Source organism: Lynx rufus, unplaced genomic scaffold (genome assembly GCF_022079265.1).
Source record: "Lynx rufus isolate CCGP_SWC_20201006 ecotype Redwood Valley unplaced genomic scaffold, mLynRuf1.p SCAF_2, whole genome shotgun sequence".
In the NCBI taxonomy this organism is placed as follows: Eukaryota; Metazoa; Chordata; class Mammalia; order Carnivora; family Felidae; genus Lynx; species Lynx rufus.
This window is the reverse complement of record NW_025814834.1, coordinates 118,064,996-118,087,508: the sequence shown is the minus strand read 5'-3', so window position 1 is coordinate 118,087,508 and position 22,513 is coordinate 118,064,996. Positions and strand designations below refer to the sequence as shown.

Below are 22,513 nucleotides of genomic sequence, written 5' to 3'. Positions count from 1 at the left end.
TGTGTCAGAAGTTTTTGCAAGGAGTGAGGGTGGTACACACACATCTCTCTCTCTGGAACATCAGTATTCGGATGAAAAGGGACCGATCTCTTTTATCAACTGAGAGAGCTCAGACTATATAAAATCCTCTCTCATGGAATAGTGGGATGCAAACCAAGCATGCAAATCAATATTTGTTTGTGCTGAGTCCACAGTTCTTGTATTTTTTTTTTTTTTTTTACTTTACCAAACCTGACTGAAGAACCACTCTTTTCATTAATCTTCTCTCTGCAGAAGTTCTCAGGCCTCTGATGAGGACAGGCCTTGGGGAGGGGCTGAGTTTCTCCTGCCAAACTCCCCTTTCTCGGGGTAAGGATGTGGACTGAGGTAGGAGTCATGCAGGAGGGAGAAGAGGATGGTGAGACTACAGTGTGGGCATAAATAATTTACAAGAATAGCCCCCAGCCTCGGAAGGCCGATGTGAAGGGCACTGCGGAGTAGAAGCAGGGTAGAAGGGTATCAGTGACTAATCATCTGAGGCTAAATTTGGCTTTGGTGAGAAAACCGCAGAATAGGGGATATGGGAAACTCCTAAAACTTCATCAGAAGTCTGAGGCAACAGGGTAAGGAAGGAGCTAAAACAGGCAGAGGAGAGGTGGAAGACTAAACTTCAAGAGGCCAGTGGGCAGCAGCCAGAAAGAAATAAGACAGGAGGAGAAATGGAGACAGGCACCTTGGTATGAAAGAGATCCTAGCTTCTGGCCCAGAGACATTCAAGTAGGTGTTGCAATTTTATGAAAGCCTAACTTCATTCCAAAAGCTTATTAAAGGAATTGCAATTTCATTTTGACTTACTGTTTCCAGGGGTCAAACATTACTCTGATATCCAATCCTCCAGCCATGACTGCCTACTCTGTCCGTCAGCTCCGGCCAGGGGTTCCCCCGTCTCTTTCTCCATGTCTCCCCCAGGTCCCCAGACCGGCTGCAATCTCACTGAGGTCAGGGAACCAGAGAAGGTTTGGTGTGGGGGGAAGGTGGAGTAAATGGCTGGCCAGAGTACTGGACAGCTGAGCGGGGGAGGGAGGTGGCTACTGAGTTGACTGTTTTAAAAATAGCTAAGTCCAAAATCCCAGGAACGTTAGTGGGGGTAGGGTATGGGGTGGGGGGAGAGTAGGAGGATTAGAAAGAATATGGAGTATAGGGTGCCAAGTGGGGAAGGGGGGGAGAGAAATATCATAGGCAAGTCAGATATCCATTTGCAGGTTATGTGACTCTAGTCACTGCCTACTCCAGGCAGCCCTCCAGCATTCTCAGTAACCAGTTCCCGGCCTTTAAAAACTAGAGTGAGAAATTACATACCTTTCTTTCACCACCCTCATCTCTGCTATATTGAATATTGCATTTAGTTTCTACAGAACATATCTAGGAGGTAGCTGCCTTTAAATGAGGTCTATAGCAGAGGCAGTTCACAGCCCCTCCCCCTCTGCGCAGAGTATTTCAGAAGGACGAAAAAAGCCAGCTGTCCAGAGAAGAAATCTGAGCTCTGAGTTGCTTAGGACGAGGGTTTGTTTCAGTCGACTGGTCCAGATCCTTGCAGCTGTCTATCCCCCGACCTCCTCCATTTCATTCCCTTAGTTTATATAGCAATGCCGCTTCCCTCCCTCTCACTGATACAAGCACAAAACATAAGCTCCTGAGTTGTTAGGGGAGGAGGCTAACATAGGCAAAGAGGGCAAGAAGGAATAGGGATAGAATTTTTTGAGGATTACTGATCCACAGGGGAGGCGGACTTGGAGAGAGAAACTGAGAGAAAAAGAGATTCAGAAAGATACTTTTGTGGAGTAACATAATCTTGTGACCTTTTAAGATATTGCAACCAAGGATTTAGCCATGTCATATTTTTGCATCCCTAGGCATCTGGGGTCACCATCTCTTATACTTGCCAAGCGAAGTGAACACAAAGGCCGTCCAAATAGTGCTACTAAGGCATTTGATTAATTGATTTTGCATCTAATTCAGCATCTAGAGATCTACACAGTATTCTCTTTTTTATGCAGATATTTCTTTATTATTATTATTTTAAGTTTATTTTTGAGAGAGACAGACAGTGTGAGCAGGAGAGGGGCAAAGAGAGAGAAAGAGAGAGAGAGGGAGAGAATCCCAAGCAGGCTTCACGATGCCAGCACAGAGCCCAATGTGGGGCTTGAGCTCATGAAACCATGAGCTCATGACCCAGGCTGAAAACAAGAGTCCGATGCTTAACCAACTGAACCACCCAGGTGCCCCTATGCATATATTTCTGAAAAATTTAGATTTCTCTCAACTACATGAGTCCCTAGCCCAAGGATTTCATTACAAAAATGTAAAATGTCCCCAACCAAACTATTCAAGTGATTTTAAAATACAATCATTTGTGACATCCCAAGTGGGATCCACTCTAAGGACAAAAAGAAATGCAAAAAGATTTTCAAGTAGTGATATTGTTGGTGGTAGTGTTGATATTGTTATTCTGCAACTATCACGGGTGAACTGTGGAATAAAACAAACCAGTATTAATGACAGTGTCTTTGTGAACCAGGAGTTTTGGTGTGGGATAAAGAGATACAGATTTATCATTGATGAAGTTAAATAAAAATTCTGTAATTCTGAATTTAAATTGGAAATATAACTGTGAGCTCAAGGCATATTCTATCCTAAAACATTTCCTAGCTTTATGGTGAAAAGGCCTAGAAACAGTAACCCAGTAGCAATGACACCCCTACATTTGAACTGAGCTTTCTAAACACCATTTCGCACTGAAAGGAACTCCTTAGGGAAATGGAGGATTTCAGGTATTGTCCAAGATAAACAAGGAAGCCTTCAAAAACTATTAGGATTGGGGGTGCCTGGGTGGCTCAGTCGGCTAAGTGTCTGACTTCAGCTCAGGTCATGATCTCATGGTTCATGGGCCTGAGCCCCATGTCGGGCTCTGTGCAGACAGCCCAGAGCCTGAAGCCTGCTTCTGATTCTGTGTCTCCCTCTCTCTCTGGCCCTCCCCTGCTCATGCTCTGTCTCACTCTCTCAAAAAAAAAAAATAAATAAACATTAAAAAAAAAATTTTTTTTTAGCTATTAGGATTGTATCAAAAGGACTCAGAAGCAACTAGAGTAGGTCCCACTGGCCAAAGATGGGACAATTTGAGTGTCAAAATGGATACTATTTGCATATTTGATATGTTCAACCATCATATTTGTAGCAAATATGTTTAAATCATTGAGTTCCCAACGATACTTAAAAACACAAACTCATTATTGGAGAATGCTAGGGCTCAACTCAGTATTTTGAAAACTGCTAGTAACTGGAAAGAACCAAGCATTCATCTGTTTTTCCTGTGGGAATTCAAGATGAGGGGGGAAATTTCTCTTTGTAGAAGTTTTCCAGCGAATAAATGAAGAAGGAATGGCATAATTACAAAATCACCATTTGGAATGAATGTATCTAGGCAATGATCAACCATTCAGCATGAAAGGAGAGACAAACATTATGTCCTCCAGAGCATGGGTGGAGTACAGAATGCCACCTATTGAAGCAGCCTTGCAAAAAAAAGCCCTTTCAGTCTGAATCTGATCTAGTGTAAAGATAACTACTAATTCACAGGGAATACAGGAGATATAAATGATACCTCTGAGGCGCAAATCCAGATTGTGAGAATACTCTGAAGGAAAATTACTTTGGCTTTCTAACAAGTTGAAGAAGAAGAACGAAAAAGAAAAGGAGAACTCATGTATTAAAAGAGACTTAAGAGACATCAAACAGTTGCAGAGTGTAGATTTTATTGGATTCTAATTCAAGAAAGCAAATAAACAAAAATTATGAGACAATTGGGGAAATTTGAAGGCTAATGAACAGTTAATGGATACTTGATTTATAAAGTTGTCTGTGTGATAAGCAGTACTTTTAAAAAAGCAAATGCAGGGGGGCCTGGGTGGCGCAGTCGGTTAAGCGTCCGACTTCAGCCAGGTCACGATCTCGCGGTCCGTGAGTTCGAGCCCCGCGTCGGGCTCTGGGCTGATGGCTCAGAGCCTGGAGCCTGTTTCTGATTCTGTGTCTCCCTCTCTCTCTGCCCCTCCCCCGTTCATGCTCTGTCTCTCTCTGTCCCCAAAATAAATAAACGTTGAAAAAAAAATTAAAAAAAAAAATAAAAAAGCAAATGCTTATCTTTTATAGTTACATCTTGAAATATTTGCAGATGAAATGATAAGATAGCTGGAATGCTTATAGGTCGGGAGAAGTGATAAAATGAGATTGAAACATGAATTGATAATTGTTCAAAGTGGGTGGTGGATACTCAGGTATTCATTATACCAGACTCTTTCTTTTTGTAAATGTTTGAAAATTTCCATAATAAAGCTTTAAAATTTTTTTTTAATGTTTATTCATTTTTGAGAGACAGCCAGCAGAGGAGGGGCAGAGAGAGAAGGGGACACAGAATCTGAAGCAGAATCTGATCTGACAGCTCAGAGCCTTGACTCAGGGCTAGAACTCACCGACCAGACCACGAGATCATGACCTGAGCTGAAGTCAGATGTTTAACCGACTGAGCCACCCATGTGCCCCCATAATAGAACTTTAAAGTCAGAAATTATCTGTGAGCCCATTGAGTGTGTGTGTGTGTGTGTGTGTGTGTACTCAGTTGGTATTGGAGCAGTTTGACCATCATCCTTGTCAAAGCCTATTGACCAAACACCACCCAGAACAAACCTGTAGTCAAAAAAGTTGGGCTTACATGGCTTGCTGCAGCAAGGTAAGAGTGCTGCTGTTATTATGGGATGGGCCTCTTCTAGAGTTCGGGCCTCTGTTGGATAACCTTTTTTTTTTTTTTTTTTTAAACGCTTATTTTTCGAGAGACGGAGAGAGACAGTGAATGGGGAAAGGGCAGAGAAAGAGAGGGAGACACAGAATCCCGAAGCAAGCTTCAGGCTCTGAGCATAGAAGCCCAACGCGGGGCTAGAACTCGCGGAGCAGACCGTGAGATCATGACCTGAGCCAAAGTGAGATGTTTAACCCACTGAGCCACGCAAGGGCCCCCGGGATAATTCTTAACTACAGTTCAGCCTAGTGAGGGCCAATTTGGGATTGAATATTGTCAAGACACAGAAGCATTTCAGTAATTGGGTATCTAAATTTTTACACTTCAATTAATATCCAAGTCTGTATTGCACGATCCTTCTGTGTTAGGAAGTAACTGCAACCAGAAAGGAAGTAGAACCAGTTGGATAACAGCTACTAATTTGCATATTCTTTGTACTGGGATGAAAAACCCACCTGTGGCCAAGAGGTGAGCACCCTTTTGAAAGCACAGACAAGGTTAAATGACAGGAGAAACACAGCAAGAAGCTGTGGGTTTTAAAATAAAGGAGAAGACTTGGAAATGGGTACAGAGAATTGTCACGAGACACATTAAAATGGACCTACCTGGACAAATGTACCCATCATAGTAGAAATGGTTTAAATATTTTTGAACATCTGCTGGTGCCACATGCTATGCTGAGTGATCTGATGATAGTATTTCGAATCCTTACAACAACCCTGAAAGGCAAATTTTATCCCTGTTTTATAGAAGACGAAGCTCAGACCATCTTGTCCAAAGTTGCCTAATTCAAGTCCAGATTTTTCTGACTCAGAAGTCAATATTCTTTGCATGATAGCGTCTTCTGTGGGTTCACAGGTGGCTGAACTTAGATGGAGAAAAGGAAAAAAAGAAAAGATACAGATTGAGACAAGATGCAAGAAATAGTTGACCAGAGAAAACAGTCCTAGATCTTCAAAGTTGAGTGCGGGCTAAGAGAATGAGCACCTCACTGAGTGGTAAGAAGAGAGGCTGGCCTCCAGCTTTTATATACCTAAGGAGTTAAACAAAATTCTAGTGTGTTTAAACACATTGAAACTTCTTAACTTCTAGCAGTGTGCTGAAAACATAGAAGTTAATCATTTGACAGCCTCTTTTATTTTGTGTCAAATGAAAGAAACAACTAGGAAACAAGTTTGTTGTTGTTGTTGTTGTTGTTGTTGTTGTTTTTGCATAACAAGATACTGTTTCAAAATTCATTTCAGATAATCTCAGGGATGGTCACTAGGTATTCAGTTATAGTATAAGGGCCTACTTGAGGAAAGGGCCTTCACCGTAGAGGAAAAGTTTGCCTTTTTTGTCAGCTTGATGTCTGTCTTTCTTTCTTTCTTTCTTTCTTTCTTTCTTTCTTTCTTTCTTTCTTCATAAGTTTTCTTTTAAGAGGCAGTGAGAATTATATAACTTGTTTTCTTTCTGTTTCTCTTTTTGTTTTAACTGTTTAGAGAAGTTCAGAGGAAAATATAATGCTCATAGTATTTATATAAATTTGGGGTTTTGTTATATAGTTTGTCTTTTTTTATAGCTTTTGAATTTTCTATTTTTATGTTACTTGTTGTTTGCTATGTTTGTTTTTGGTTACATGTGAGGCATTGTTTACCTTTTTGCAAGTCTCTTTAAATCTCTTTTGGATAAATTAAGTTAGAATAAAAGCAAATCAAATATTTTTGGAAGTGGGAATTTAAATTTAAGTTAAATAAAAAGGCATTCATTTTTCATAGCTTGGAATTCTGCCGTGTTACTCATTTGGAACTATTATGTAAAGACATACTCTTTACTTTGTAAAGAATACTTTATCTACACATTTGGTGTTTTCATCAATTCCTGGAAAGGTGAAGAAAGCAGCGCTTGTGTTTCCCTGCATTAAGAACAGAGCTCCAAAAATAAAATGCTTCTCAAATCAACGATTGCAGGCTGATGCAGCAAAAGATGGGTTTCTTTCGGATGAGTTTGTTAAGATGCTGGCAAGTGTGAGATTATTTTTGGATTGAGAGTTTATAAATTGGTGGCTCCTCCTTTGAGGGGATCACAAACTCCTTTTGAAATCTAATGAGACATATAAGCCCCATCCCCAGAAAAATGCTCCAATGTGTGCTTTGACATATTAACTACAATTTCTTAGGGGTACATAAGCCTCCTACTAGGGGGCTGGGACAGACATGACTCCTCTTTACTTTGAAAGCACTGAAGCCGGGCCACCAGGCTTCACGGAGGAGCTACCCCTTTCCTGTGGACAGTGGTGAGAGCAAGGTGGGCACTTGAGTGAGGCTGTCAATAGCCTGCTCAAAACAGGAATAAAACCATTGGCAAACAGATCCTGCTCTTCTGACTCTAAGAGAGCCGTGATTCACGGCAGCTTGAAGCAGTTCTGTTCTGGCCATCAAGTAGTTCTGAAAAAGACTTGAGACTATCCATTACAGTATAGGCCCTTCCAGACTTAGTTTGGTTTAGTTGGTTTATATTAATTTGTATCTTGAGGTCTTGTAGAGGGGGAAATGCTCTATTAACTATTTGGATAAGAACTGAATTCTGTCACCATAAAGCGTTTTTATGCTTTGTGTTTCCTTATCTTCAGGTGAAGAATTAGACACATTATTAAAAAACCTTCTTTTTTACTGTGGCCTCGATGTTTGTGGAGCCTGCCATCAGTGGCTCCTGGCCTCCTGGGAGCTGCAGATCTTCTAGCATCTGAAAAAAGAAATATATTCTCCTGATTGTGAAGGTGCGTGTGAGTAACTGATAAGGGTAGAACAGAGGGTGAAAGTAATGAGAGAGGGGCACCTGGCTGGTTCAGTTGGTTAAGCATCCAGCTCTTGATTTCAGCTCAGGTCATGATGTCACCGTCCATGAGATCATGAGATCCAGCCCCACGTCAGGCTCTGCGCTGACAGCACTGAGCCTCTGTTTCCTCTCTCTCTGCCTCTCCCCCCACTTGCTACCTTTCTCTGTCTCAAAATAAATAAACATTAAAAAACGTTGTAAGAGGGGCGCCTGGGTGGCTCAGTTGGTCAGCTCAGGTCATGATCTCGCGGTCCATGAGTTCGAGCCCCGCGTCGGGCTCTGTGCTGACAGCTCAGAGCCTGGAGCCTGTTTCAGATTCTGTGTCTCCCTCTCTCTCTGCCCCTCCCCCGTTCATGCTCTGTCTCTCCCTGTCTCAAAAATAAATAAACGTTAAAAAAAAAAAATTAAAAAAAAAAAAAACAAACGTTGTAAGAGGAGACTGGGTGGCTCAGTCGGTGAAGCGTCCGACTTGATTTCGGCTCAGTCATGATCTCCTGATTCATGAGATCATAAGATTGAGCCCCCACCCGCCCCCCCCCCCCACCTCGGACTCTGCACTGACACAGGGATTCTGTCACCCTCTCTGTCTGCCCCTTGCCCACTCACATGTGCACAGGTGCTCTCTCTCTCTCTCTCTCTCTCAAAAATAAAAATACGTACATACATACATACATACATACATACATATTAAAAAAATTTTTTAAAGAAATTCATGAGAGAGATTAGGGTTCAGTTGTGTGGCGGAACATAATAAGTTGTGTCCTGGGGATCTTGAGTGTAAAGTAATCTTTTTGGTTTCCTTGCCTTCAGTGTTTCTCAGTAGGGGCCCTAATGCCATTATGAGAGGGACAATTCTTTGTTTTGTGGAACTGTCTTGCCCAGTGCAGGACAGTTAGCATTCTTGTCTCCCCTTCCCTGCTAAGTGCCCTCTGCATCCCCAGTCAAGGTAAAATTTGAAAGTACCGCCACAAATTTCCAAAGCCCCACTCCCACCCCAAAGGTGATACCACTCTGGTAGAGGAATCCTTCTAGATATTTTCAATCCCAAGTGGTCTCACACTACCATGACCTCAACTGGCTCAGAAGTCTTTTCGCCTTAAGGACCATCCTTGCTTTAGATCTAAACAGTTTATTTTTGTGAGCTCAAGGACGTGACCTTCTCTGCACTCTCTCACAGAAAAGAGATGATTGATTCCTTTTCATTCACATACTTGGCTTCTCTCTGGAGCCTCCCAAGGACAGGGCCACACAAACACATACCTCAGCCCCATCACCTGTAGAATGTGGACTTCAAGCCCATGCTGTCAAAGCTCTAGGGATTTCCTACACCCTAGTCCTAACCCAGCAGCTCTGCTTTGAGCTGTTTTACATTTTGGGATACGGGGTATGCGTTCATTAGGAAAAAAGAGTTCTATTGCTTAAATGGATTAAAAAACCAACAGATTATATGTTTTTTAAGGTATCTCTTTTGGTGCCAAAGTCCTTATATATAATTACATCACTTCCCTGTCCCCTCATTTGAGTAGAACTTGGAAATTGAATGGGCATAGGGGACATTTATACTGCTAAGTTACACAGCAGGATATCTCCTCCATATGTCAGACATTATTCCAAATTATCAGAGTCCATGATATACTACAAGGTGAGCCTTCAGTCTGTGAATTACTACCCCTTTAGGTCTACTTGCTGGATTTTTAGTTATCCAGTGGTGACATCCAGCTAGACTGTTCCTCAGAAGGATTTGGGGGGTTTCTGATTGACTCCTGGACTCCAGCAACATAGGTTCCTCTGTCTTCTGAAGAGCTCTTGACATACTTATGAAAGTGTTGCAGATAAGTCAAATAGAACTGGTAGGAGAATTTATCATGAGAAACATATGGTAATTAGGGTTGAGGATTGATGCCTTGTGTTTTGTTTTGTCCCCAGACATTGACTGCTAATTAGGCAAAGGTTTCTCAGTTATTTGGGCCTGGACTTTAGCCACTGCTATACCAGGAATAATGGTCTGTCATTCTCACCAAATGTTAGATTTTTTCTCCTTCCTTTGTTCCATCTTAGATTTGGACTGTTCAGTAACCAAAATTCACTTGGATCCTGGTGCCACACCAAGGAACATTCTCAGCTAGTTGAGACTTCTTCAAGCATGGATTGAGCACCTAAAATTCGCTAGAAATGTTTGTTAGAATTAAGGCCTTCTAGGAGATTACAGTCTTCCCATGGAGACAAATATACACAAATGAAAAATAACAGTCAAATGCAAGATAAATATAATATAATACTTACTGGAAAAAGGTACCATCCAGTGCCGAAGACGCAGCTTTTAACTTTGGCTGCATATTATAATCATCTGGGGAGGATCTAACAAATCCTGCTGCTCAGCGGGGGCGCCTGGGTGGCTCAGTCAGTTAAGTGGTCGACTTTGGTTCAGGTCATGATCTCACAGTCTGTGAGTTCCAGCCCCGCGTTGGGCTCTGTGCTGACAGCTCAGAGCCTGCAGCCTGCTTCGGATTCTGTGTCTCCCTCTCTCTCTGTCCCTCCTGCGCTCACCCTCTGTCTCTCAAAAAATGAATAAACATTAAAAAAAAAAATACTGATGCTGAAACTATACCCCAGACCAATTAAGACAGCATTTCTCGAGGTGGAACCCAACCACCAGGATTTTTGTTGTTAATACTCCCTATGTGATTTTATGTGTGACTAAAGTTGAGAACCACCAGTCTAAAGGGATGATGAAGACAGGAAAGTCCATTTAAACAGGAATTTCTGTGGACAGTAGGAAGAGTTGAGCTTGATGCCACCTGGTATTATGTGGGAAAATCTGAGTCATAAAAGGGTTAGGAGCTCATATGGATCTTAAAGCTCTAAGTAAAAGAGAATCTCAAATAATTTGGTGAGGAGCTATGACTTCTAATGCTGGCCTTGCTCCTGATGTGGGGCAGTGTTTCCAGCATTTCTTCACTCCCCTCCGGTGGAATTAATTATACTTTGTCCCATTCAATTCTAGTTTTTGTTTGTTTGTAAAATCTTTCTCCTTTTTTTAAAACTTAAATTAAACTTTTTTGTTTCTTTATAAAAATTTAATTGTGGTAAAATACACGTAATATAAAATTTACTATGTTAACCATTTTTAAATATACAGTTCAGTAGTGTTAAGTACATTCACATTGTGCAACTAAATCACCAGAACTTTGTATCTTGCAAAACTGAAACTCTGTACTCATTAAACATAAACTTATTTCTTTTGAGATAATTATAGCTTTATAGTGCAATTGTAAAAAATAATACAGAGAGATCCCACGTACCCTCTGCCCAGTTTCTCCCAATGGTAACACCTTGGGAAACTATAGTACAATATTACAATCAAGATGCTGACATTGATACAATCAAGATAAAGGACATCACAAGGATCCCTCATGTTGCCATACCTACTGCCCTCCCATTTCCATCCCTACCTTAACATTAGTAAAACCCAGTCCGTTCTCCATTCCTAATAATCTTGTCATTTTAAGAATATTATATTAACAGTCATAATATGTATGGCTTTGAGGATTGTCTTTTTTCTTTTCTTTTTTTTATAAGAGGGCTTTTTAAAAAAATGTTGATTTACTTTTGAGAGACAGAGCATGAGCGGGGGAGGGGGAGAGACAGGGACACACAGAATCCAAAGGAGGCTCCAGGCTCTGAGCTGTCAGCACAGAGCCCGATGCTTGATGTGGGCCTCCAACTCACGAGCCATGAGATCATGACCTGAGCCAAAGTCAGATGCTTAACCAACCGAGCCACTCAGGTGCCCCAGGATTGGCTTTTTTCACTCAGCATAATTCTCTGGAAAGTCATCCAAGTCATGTGTGTATCAGTAGTTTATTCCTTTTTTATTGCTGAGTAGTATTCCATGCTGTAGATATACCGTAGTCTGTACCACTCATTTGTTGAATGACATTGGCCTTGTTTCAAGTTTTTGGTTATTATTAATAAATCTGTTATAAACATTTGCGTACAGGTTTTTGTGTGAACATTAGTTTTAATTTCTCTGGAATAAATTCCCAGGAGAGCAAACGCTGGGTCATATAAAAGTTGCATATTGAGGGGTTTTTTGGCTTGTTCATTTAATAAACGGCCAAACTATTTTCCAGAGTGGCTGTACCATTATCCATTCCCAGAAGCAATGGATGAGTGATCCAGTTCCTCTGCCTTCTCATCAGCATTTGGTGTTATCATTTTTTTGAATTTTAGCCATTCTGAGAGGTATGTAGTGATATCTAATTGTGGTCTTAACTTGTATTTCATAATGGCTAATAATGTGGGACATCTTTTCATGTACTTATCTGCTACCTGCATATTCCCTTTGGTGAAATGTCCTTTCATGTCTTTTGACCATATTCTCATTGGTTGGGTTTATTTTTATTGTTAGGTTTGAGAGTTCTTTATATATTCTAGGTAATAGTCCTCTGTCGTGTATGTGGTTTACAAATATTTTCTCCCAATCACTGACTTGTCTTTTCATCCTCATAACAGGGTCTTTTGCAAAGCAAATGTGTTTACTTTTGATAAAGTCTAATTTACCAGTTTTTCCTTTTATGGATCATGCTTTTGGTGTCAAATCTTTGACTAGCCCTAGCTCAGGAAGAGCTTTTTTTTTTTTTTTCCCTTTTCCTAAAAGTTTTACACTTCACATTTAAGTTGGTAATCCACTTTGAGTTAGTTCTTATATAAGGTATAAAGCTAAAGTTGAGAGATTTGTCTGTTTTTTGCCTATGGATGTCCACTTTCTTCGGCAATGTATATTAAAAAAGCTCTTACTTCTTCTGCACCTTTGTAAAAAACAATCCGTTGGGCATATTTGTGTGAGTCTGTTGCTGAGTTCTCTGTTTCATTAATCTGTATCTTTCTGCCAGTACCATACCACCTTGACTACTGTAGTCTTAGATGTCTTGAAAATGGGTAAGGTGATTCTTCCCACTGAATTCTTCTTCAAAATTTGTTTTAGCCACTCTAGTTCCTTTGCCTTTCCATTTAACTTTTAGAATAATTTAGTCTACATCTGCAAAAAATCTTGCTAGGATTTCTCTTTCACTGTCTTTTTTTTATTGTGGTAATATACACAAAACAAAGTTCACAATTTTAACCATTTTGAAGTGCACAATTCAGTGGCATTTAATACGTTTAAAGTGTTGTGCAGCAATCACCACTAGTCCAGAACATTTTCATCACCCCAAAAGGAAGCTCTGTACTCTTACCCAGTCATTCCCCAACCTCTGGCAACGACCAGTCTGCTTTCTGTTTCTATGAATCTGCCCATTCTGGACATTTCATATAAATGGAATCATACAATATGCGACTTTTGTGTCTGGCTTCTTTCTTTTAGCATAATGTTTTCAAGGTTCCTCCAAATTGCAGCGTGTATCAGTATCTCTTTCCTTCTTATATCCAAAGAATATGCCATTGTATTTATATACCATAGTTGTTTCTCAACATTTGGGTTGTTTCCACGTTTGGCGACTGTGAACAGCATGCTGCTATGAATGTGCATGGATAGGTATTTCTTTTGAGTACGTGTTTTCAGTTCTTTGGGGTATAATTACTTTGGAGTGGAATTACTGGGTCATATACTATGTTTAACTTATTGAGGAACTGCCAAGCTATTTTCCACAGCAGCTGAAACATTTTACATTCCCACCAGCTCCAATTTCTCCTCATCTTCACCGACACTTGCTATTTTCCAGAGTTATACCCACCCCCAAAGTGTGAAATGGTATCTTATTATGGTATTGACTTGCACTTCCCTAATGATCAATGACATTGAGCATCTTTTCATGTGCTTGCTGGTCGTTTTGAATATCTTCTTTGGGAGAAACCCCAGTCATTTGCTCATTTTTCAGTTAGGCCGTTTGTCTTTTTGTTGTTCCGTTGTATTCCCTTTACTCTTGAAGGATATTGTCACTGGATATAGGAATCTGGGTTGATCGTCTTTTCTCTCAGTGCTTGGAAAATTTTGTGTCACTTCTTCTGGCCTCCATGGTTTCTGATGAGAAATCTGTCACAGTTCTTCCCCTAGCAGTAAGATGTCATTTTTCATTGCTTTCAAGATTTTTTCTTTGATTTTAGCTTTCAGCAGTTTGACCATAATGTCTCAAATTAATGACATGAATTTGTTTAGGTTTATCCTCTTTGAGGTGTGCTTGGCTCCTTGAATGCATAGATTTTATCCCTCTGCCATATTTAGGGAGTTTCAACCATTATTTCTTTCAGTGCTTTTCTCAGTCCTGTTCTTTTTTTTTTCTCCTTCTGGAAATCTGATGACATAACAGACCTATTGCTATAATCCCACAGTCCCCAAGACTCTGCCTTTTTTTTTTTCATTTTATTTCTCTGTTGTCTAAGTTGAGTAATTTTTATTGTTGTATCTTCTAGTTCACTGATTCTTTCCACTGCCCCCTCCATTCTGCTGTTGAACCCATCCACTGAGTTGTTTTGTTTTGGTTATTGTATCTTGTAAAAACGTTTACTTATATATTTTGAGCCAAAGAGAGAGAGTGTGCCAGTGAGTGAGCGTGAGGGAGGACAGAGAGTGAAGGAGAGAGAGAATCCCAAGCAGGCTCCATACTGTCAGTACAGAACCTGACTCTGGGCTAGAGCTCATGAGCTCATGAACATTTAACTGAGCCACCCAGGTGCCCCAAGGTTATCGTATTTTTTAGTCTTAAAATTTCCATTTAGTTTTTCTTTAAATCTTCTATTTCTTTGCTGAAAGTTTTCCTTTCTCTACTAGGACTTTCTTTTCTTTCTTTTTTTTTTTTTCATTTTTTTTCATGCATGTTTGTAATTGCTTGTTGAAACATTTTTATGCTGGCTGCTTTAAAATCTTTGTCAGATAATTCTAATATCCGTCATCCAGGTATGGTCTGTTTTCATTCAGTTGAAGATATTTCTCATTGGTATGATGAGTGCTATTTTATTAAAACCTGGACATTTAGAACTCTGGATCTTATTTAAACCTTGTTTAAACCTTTCTCTGACACTACTCAGGCAGTGTAAGTAGGGGTGAGTGTCTTGTTACAGCCAGGTGAGTGTGTTTCCAGTTTCCCCACTCAGCCTACATTGACACCTGAGGGGAGGGGCTTCTCCTTACTGCTTAGGTGAGGGCAGGAATTTTTCAGCTGCCCGTTGGCTTCCACTGACACCAACCTGGCTGGGAGAGATAGGAAAGCCTTCTTAACCCTCCCCACATGGGCTCCACTGACAGTGGGGGGTGGAGGTGGCCTTGTTGTCACTGGGTGTTGGTGAAAATACTGACTCTCTACCATGTCTCCTCTGGAACCAATCCAGCAAAGAAGGCAAGGAAAACCTCCTAAAAGGCCTGGGGAAGGTAGAAGTCTAGGCATCCCATTCAGCCTTTACTAGTGTGGGCAGGAGTGAGCCACAGTTCTTTCTGCGGTGTTTGGCTGGAGTAGAGCAGTTATTATCTAGAAGTTTTCTATTTTGCTAGGCTGCCTTCCTGGCCCTTTGGCTAGAAAGAACAGGCTTTTGTTGGTTTTGTTTGGTTTTGTTTTCCTTTGTACCTCCTGGCATTGCCAGGTTGCTGGCTTCTTCAGCACCACATTTGGAATACATGAGACAAAAAGAAAACCCAGGGAAATCACCAGTGTGTAGTTCCTTCGGTTCTGAGGCTCTTTTCTCCACCTTTCAAGTCTTTTATGTTTTGTTTTACGTGTAATGTCCAAGGTTTTTAGATGTATTAGCAAGAGGAGGAATTGGGAAAAGCACATCTAACTCAGTCTTCTCTGATCCTTTTATTCACTTGTTTATTTCATTTTCCATTTGATTGTGAACTTTTTTTTCAAGTTTATTTATTTAAGTAATCTCTACACCCAATGTGGAGCTCAAACTCACGACCCCAAGATCAAGAGTTGCATGCTCTTCTGACTGAGCCAGCCAGGTGCCCTTTGATTATGAGCTCTTTATTTATTTTTTAAATGTTTATTTAATTCTGAGAGAGACAGAGCAGGAGTGGGGGAGGAGCAGAGAGAGAAGGAGATACAGCATCTGAAGCAGGCTCCACGTACCCACGAACTGGGAGCTCATGACCTGAGTCGAAGTCCCCTGCTTAACCGACTGAGCCACCCAGGCGCCCCTGATTATGAGCTCTTTCGGTATAGTTTTGTAACTTCAGTAACAAGTGTGGCACACGATCTGTAAATGTTTGAAACAAGGAAAAAAAGAAATAGAACATGAAGTGAAGTGAATGAATTACACTCCTCCCCCATCTGCCCTTAGGCGTATGGTGCCAGGAAGAGGAGGTGGCCTAATCCTGTTCTGAATGATGAGGCCTCTTGGGGTGTTTTGATATTGAGAAAGGTGACCAGCTTCCAGAGTTGATACTCTTTGGTAGGTTCTCATGTGTTACCAAAAATTACCAGCAGGCGGCAGAATAATCGATGAAAACGGACTGTTGTCCAAAACACAACGAGGTTGATTTCCTCCGACGTAGAGAAATTCTACTAGCCTACCCTCCCACCCCCGCCCCCAGGTACGCTTGCAAAATGTTGCTCTGACAGTGAGATACTTTTTTTTCACCCTTGGAGCACACGTTGCTGTACAGTGGGAACAGAGCTGGAGTAAAAAGAAGTGGGTTCTGTTAGGCTTCACGGTGGCATGTGACAACAGGATTACTGGTTTTTGTGAAAATCAATTATCTAGCATTTAGTAAATCTTCTCGCTAATTTCTGGCATTTAAACCCACAGGAAGTTAGGGATTGGATGACCAGAGAATGATTGCTTTTCTTAAACAATATTTTAATGTTGATACTTTAAAAGCAAAGCCAAACAACATAAAACCCCCACAAACACCCCATGTCCTACCACCCTTTTTTTCTGTCGGGCCCTGCTGATATGGACACATCATTGGTGACTCAATATTTGAATTTACTTTTTTATTCACATTATCAAATGTATTTTCTGAGTTAGCGTGGAGGGGGACTGCTTTTAAAAATTTCTGTTTGAACTCACGTGTAGAGAGTTAATTACATTGTAGTCATCTGACCAAAAAAGGCCTGAGGGAGGCTTTCATTTGTCTCATTCTTGTTTTTCTCAACTTTTTATTTTTAAAAATTTCAAACCCGCAGAAACCCTGAAAGAATAAAATAAAGAGCATTCACTTACCCCTCACCTAGAGTCATTGTCAACATTTCGTTGCATTTGCTTTCTTTTTTCACTCTCATATAAAGTTAATTTGCATACATTGATGGGTATCGTTTTAAAGGTTCCCTCAAGTGGAGGCTGCACCCCAGTTTTCTTTTTTTCCTCCTTACTCCCGCTCTCCTTTCTTCATATTAATTTTTTTTTTAACTCCAGACCCATGCCCTTCTTTTAGTCTCCCACCAGAGTTAAGTTCACGTCCTGCTGACCACCAAGGACCAGTAGGTCCAGTGGCTCTCAATTGTCTGTAATATTTGTTTTGGCCAACAGAATTTGGCCTAAGTTCACAGAAGAAAAAAAGCTGCAGTAGGACCAGAAACTTCTGGAGTTAATCACACGACAACCTTTATATTTCTTAAGGAAAAGTTCCTGGTCAATTGGGGCAAAATTCCAACTGGAGCTCTTTACTTTTCTCCTCATCACAATTCAGGAAATCTCTGCAACTACGTGAAGCTGAGAGGTTCTTTTGTGTCTCTGCGTCTCTTCCCTGATATTTGTCTCTGGTCTTGAGAGGATTGTGATCCTGTGTATAAGATCATCCATCCCTCAGCTCTGGGAGACAGTCTTCGGAGTTCTCTCACAGGTTTTCTACTTCAAAAAATAAATGGGAAGAAGAAATTTAGACCTGAGGAAGGTCCAATTTGGGGGAATATTAAAACTGAAAGCAGCTAGAGTAATACGCCAAAGAACAAGGAGAAACATATACACAGAACCATATACTTTCTATCAAAAATGGCTGTCAGCCTCCCTGGTGGTCTAGTGGTTAGGATTCGGCGCTCTCACCGCCGCGGCCCGGGTTCGATTCCCGGTCAGGGAAGAATGTTTTCATTTTAATATTCCACAGAAGCCTTTTAAAAAGTAACATTGTTTCTCCTAGTCAGTTCCCCCAACCCTCCAAAGCTGAAATACAGGAAATGAAGAAATATACATAGTAAAAATTGCTCACAAGTCTACCACCTAGTAAGTGTTGACATCAAACTTTCAAAACAGAAATGGAATTGTGCTAGTCATAAAGTTCTTTTTAAAATTATATTTCCAACACTTGCCAGTGGAAGTATTCTTTACTAATATGATATTTTCTTTCAATTTAACTTAGTTTTTGAAAAGGTAATATATTTACATGGTTTAGGATTCAAGTATGTAAAGGATATAACTGATAAACCTGATTTTTACTTCTGCCATCTAATAAGGTAACCAATGTTGTGTTTCATAATTATAATGACATAAATATTTTATGGAAATGCAAGTACATACATAGCTGCCTATATATTTAAATATGCTCCCCACCTTGCACAAATGATAGCACTCTACACATGCTTTTCTGCACTTTGTCTTTTTCACTTAATAATATATTTTAGAAATAGTTCCAGATTAGACATGAAGAGTTTCCTCATTCTTTCTTATGGCACATAGTATTCCATTATATTGATGATATTCCACAATTAACTGAACCAACCTCCTTTTGATGGACACTTAGGTCATTTCTAATCCTTTGCTATTACAAACAATGCTACCATAAATAATCTTGTACATTTGTCATTTTGCATGTATGTGGAATAAATGCCTAGGAATTGAAATGCTGGCTCAAAGGTATATGCACTTATAGATAGATATTGCCAGTATACCTTCCAGAGAGTTCGTGCCAATTTACACTGCCACCAGCAGTGTACAATGTATATAGAATTAAAAAAACAAAACAAAACATGTGAGTTTTCATCAAAGTATTTAATCTATCCTATTTCTGGAATTTTAGGATTCCCCCTCCCCCACCCCTAAAATTTTGACTTTACAGATAACACTTTGATGAACAGGTGTGTAGACACACCTTTGTGTTTATGCCTAGATATTTCCTTAGGATAAATCCTTGGAAGTAGAATTACTACCTCATACCATATACTAAATGAATTAAAGAATTAAATTCAAGAACTGAAGCAATAAAAAGCTAAGAAAAATACATTAGTGGATAATTATGTTGCTATTGGGCAGAAGTCTTTTCCAAGATAAAAGCAAAGACAGAAATCATAAAGAAAAAAACTGATAGATTAGACTAGATAACAACAGGAAACTTCTGCTCACCTAAAAATCCTATAAATAATATTAAAAGACAAATGACAAACTGGTATAAATCAGTAACATCAATATAATATAAATAATAGAGAAATAAACTAATAAAAATAATTGGTAAGTATGAAAAATGATCAACCTCAATAGTAATAGAATAAATGCAAATTAAGACAAGACTTTTTATCTGGCGATTTCGTTAAGATGAAAAGAATGACATCCTGTTGACAGGTGTAATATGATAGTATTCATTGAATAGCGAAATTGGTGTTCCTGCTCCACACAGCAATTTGGCAATATGTATTCAAAGCTTTAAAATGCGTATTTTCCTTTGGAGTTTTATCTTAATGCATTTGCCCTATGAAAATACTCTGAAATTCATAACGACCTGTGTATGGAGATAACTCCATCAGGGGAGCCTTAACTCCTTCACTGGATTTCAGACGCCCCCTTCAAACCACAATAGAAAAAAACAAGAATTGACTTTTAAAAACCTGTGAATCAGTAAGAAACCACCACAGAATTTTTAATGTAACCAGAGGAGAAATCCTAGAGAACTTCTCTTCCAAGTCCTTCTCTGGCTTTGTATTGGGAATATCTTTTACTACGAATCTCAAGACACTGAATTGTGTAACAAAAACTGGACGAGATACTCCTCATAGGGAAATCGACCAGCTCTACCACCCGTGTGCGTTGGTGGTATAGTGGTGAGCATAGCTGCCTTCCAAGCAGTTGACCCGGGTTCGATTCCCGGCCAACGCATTTTTCCACTCCTCCCCCTCCCCCCCCCCCCCCCCCCCGAAACTTTTAAGTAGTTCAAATCAGTAAAGCACGGAAGAAGGAAAGACTTTTGACCACCCTTGAGTTCTGAGACTGTTGGTTCTGGGGGATTCTCTTGCAAAACAGAGCCTCCGGGGTTTTTGTAGCTGCAACCAAGAGCCAAGCCCGTCTGCTGGGTTCGGCAGCTGGCGTCGCACCAGTTCACAGTAATTATCTTTTGGGGGCCTTTAGGGAAGTGTCTGACATAGAGGCTTCTCAGATTTGTTTTTCTAAATCCTCGGATGCGCTCTGGTTTACTGAAGAGTACGAATAAGGAAGTCAGCCCAAGAGCCCGCAGCTCCCGAGACAGCACCAGTTTACTTGGAACCGGGAAGGAAGCCAAGAACAAACGAAGAGGAGGGTCTCCGAATAGCAGCACTTCTCTTCAGGTTCCACCATTCCGGAGACAGAAACCTTAATTCCAGGGTACAATCTGGAGGCGTAAACAGGAAAATCCTCCGGAGCGGCCTCTCGCTCGCCTGGGAGGGGAGGCTTGATTCTTTGGAAGGCAGGGAAGTGGCTCGCGGGGGGCGACTGGGGATGGTCCGTGGCAGCAACCGCGGAGAAGCAGAGGGGCGATGCTGGCGCTCGCAGCGCGGGATTTGGGAATTCAGAACCGGACTCAAGGGTCACGGCTTCCAGGTTATGGAATAGAAACGTTTGGTATTTTGACTGGTGTAGATCACTTGAACTGGAGCAGTAAGATGGCAGCACAGGGTAGGTATGGCTGTTCCAAAGGGCATAAAATAAGCTTGCACTGCGCCGCCTGGCAGGTGGCGCGCCGTGATCGTATAGTGGTTAGTACTCTGCGTTGTGGCCGCAGCAACCTCGGTTCGAATCCGAGTCACGGCATACCAGATACTGGTGGCGGCCTTACTTTTTCAACTCTTTTTCAAGAGTTGCAAAGAGTTTGTAACCTTTTCGTTTCCAGCAGCATCGCAGAAATGCTCTCGACAAATTGGGTGAATTGTTTCTGTTCAACTCGTTCCGTGGCTCGCCCACTCAAAGCAAACTTAAACAGTTCTGGCGGGGCCGCCCTTCAGGGAAGTTTGGGGATCCTTGGAGCTGCCACCAGGAGTGCGGAGGTGAGACCCCTTTGCTTCTGACTCGGGAACTCAGCGCCCACCAGGTGTTGGAAAAGGAAAAGTTGGGCGAGTGGAATGAAATCGCTTCAGGCTGACTTCCATCTGACCTGAAATCTCGCTAGGACGTTTACACGTAATGGATATGGTCTTTTACTCAAGCCACACAAAATTTTAGTATTTAAAAATAAATTCGTGCACCCAGTGACGCGTCCCTTAGCCCCACTTCCACCCACCGCCTTGGTCGTCCAGGTTTAGGGAAAAGAGGGGATTCGGAGAAGGAAACAGGGGCTGCAGCCCCAAGGTCCCGGGAGCGCAAGTCCCCACGTCCCTCCGGGTGTTTGAGCCTCTCATCCCCGTTCCCTCAAGCTCTTTCGCCTCAGGGAGGAGAAACCCGGCTGTCAAAGTGACCGGGTCCACGCAGAATTTGCGGAAACATGTAGGTTTCGAGACTCGTGATTCCCCGTCTTCTGCGAGGCTGCTTGGCTCCGCGCAGTCCGCAACATCTTCTCAAAGCTTTGAGTTTCCGGTGGTAAAAGGCTACTATTGTGTTCACAAAATCCTACACCTTGAGGTCTCATTCACACGGACTAGTTTGTACCTGGGCCATGCAGCCTGGCTCTGGAAAGAAATGACTTTCCTAAAAGAGTCCCTCACTTGCCAGCGCCCGGCTAGCTCAGTCGGTAGAGCATGAGACTCTTAATCTCAGGGTCGTGGGTTCGAGCCCCACGTTGGGCGTCGACCTTTTTGTTGTTTCTATTAAAATCTTTTGTTGTTTCTATTAAAATCTTCTGTCAGCAGCCAATAATTACGAATTTCTAAACAGCCACTGAGGCCACTGTTGTTTCAAACTTTGGCAACAATTTTCGGAAATCTCCTTTATTCGCCCCAAATTGAGAAATCTGAATCAGGGATTGCGGTCGTTGAGACCCAGGTTCCCTGACCCACTGCTGCCCGGGGCCGAAGCTTCTGCGGGGGCAAAGCTGACGGGAGCCGGAGCAGCTCCGAGTTCTGACCCGCGGTGCTCCCCCCCGTCCTGCCGCGACTCTGCTCCACAGAGAAGATTCCTCAGGACCGGACTGCATGGAAACACGCTCGTTCTCTTCTGCTTGGTGGGAATTTTGGTTGAGGTTTTGAAAGGTCTTCTTAGCTGGTTAAAAAGGTCTTCCGCTACGTGCTGAGGAGCATCTGTTTTTCCTTTCCAGGTTTTGAAGCGTTCATCAGCCTCAAAGGGCTGTGAAATACAACTCGTTTAAGAAGATCCCGAAGCGGGGAAAAAAGGAGCGCGCCCTGGAAAAGGACCTGGGGAGGCGGAGGAGGGACGCGGAAGTGCCCCGAGAAGCGGAGGCGTAGATGGGGCGGGGCTGCAGGCTAAGGGCGCGCGCGCGGGGAGCCTCTGGTGCCGCCCTGCGGCGGGTGGGGCCCGCGGGTTGTGTAGTAGTTATTGATCCACCCGAGAACTTTGCTCTGCCCGGAAAGCTTGAATGTGTTTGCGCTACATTTGTTCCTGCCAAATCGCCTTTCAGTGTTGGAATAGGTAGGTGTGACTTAAATTGTTCAAGGCGAATAGGAGCCAAGTTTGGCCCAAATCGAGAGGCTTCTCCACCACCACAAGGACATTTAAATCCTCATACAAGTCGTCCGCCTCCCCTCCGTAAGGATCGTTCAACGGTTCTGGGTTTTCTTTGTTTTTTGTGGGGGTTTTTTGTTC

The 22,513-nt window shown here is 41.7% G+C and overlaps 4 non-coding genes across 4 annotated transcripts; all 4 read left to right on the top strand.

The window, feature by feature from the left end:
• Positions 1-17,585: 17,585 nt before the first annotated feature.
• Positions 17,586-17,657, top strand: TRNAE-CUC (transfer RNA glutamic acid (anticodon CUC)). Its single transcript has one exon. It is a non-coding gene; the product is annotated as a tRNA-Glu (tRNA).
• A 1,934-nt stretch (positions 17,658-19,591) lies between these two features.
• On the top strand, positions 19,592-19,663 carry TRNAG-UCC (transfer RNA glycine (anticodon UCC)). Its single transcript has one exon. It is a non-coding gene; the product is annotated as a tRNA-Gly (tRNA).
• Positions 19,664-20,500: 837 nt separating this feature from the next.
• TRNAH-GUG (transfer RNA histidin (anticodon GUG)) lies at positions 20,501-20,572 on the top strand. Its single transcript has one exon. It is a non-coding gene; the product is annotated as a tRNA-His (tRNA).
• An 895-nt stretch (positions 20,573-21,467) lies between these two features.
• TRNAK-CUU (transfer RNA lysine (anticodon CUU)) lies at positions 21,468-21,540 on the top strand. Its single transcript has one exon. It is a non-coding gene; the product is annotated as a tRNA-Lys (tRNA).
• Positions 21,541-22,513: the final 973 nt, after the last annotated feature.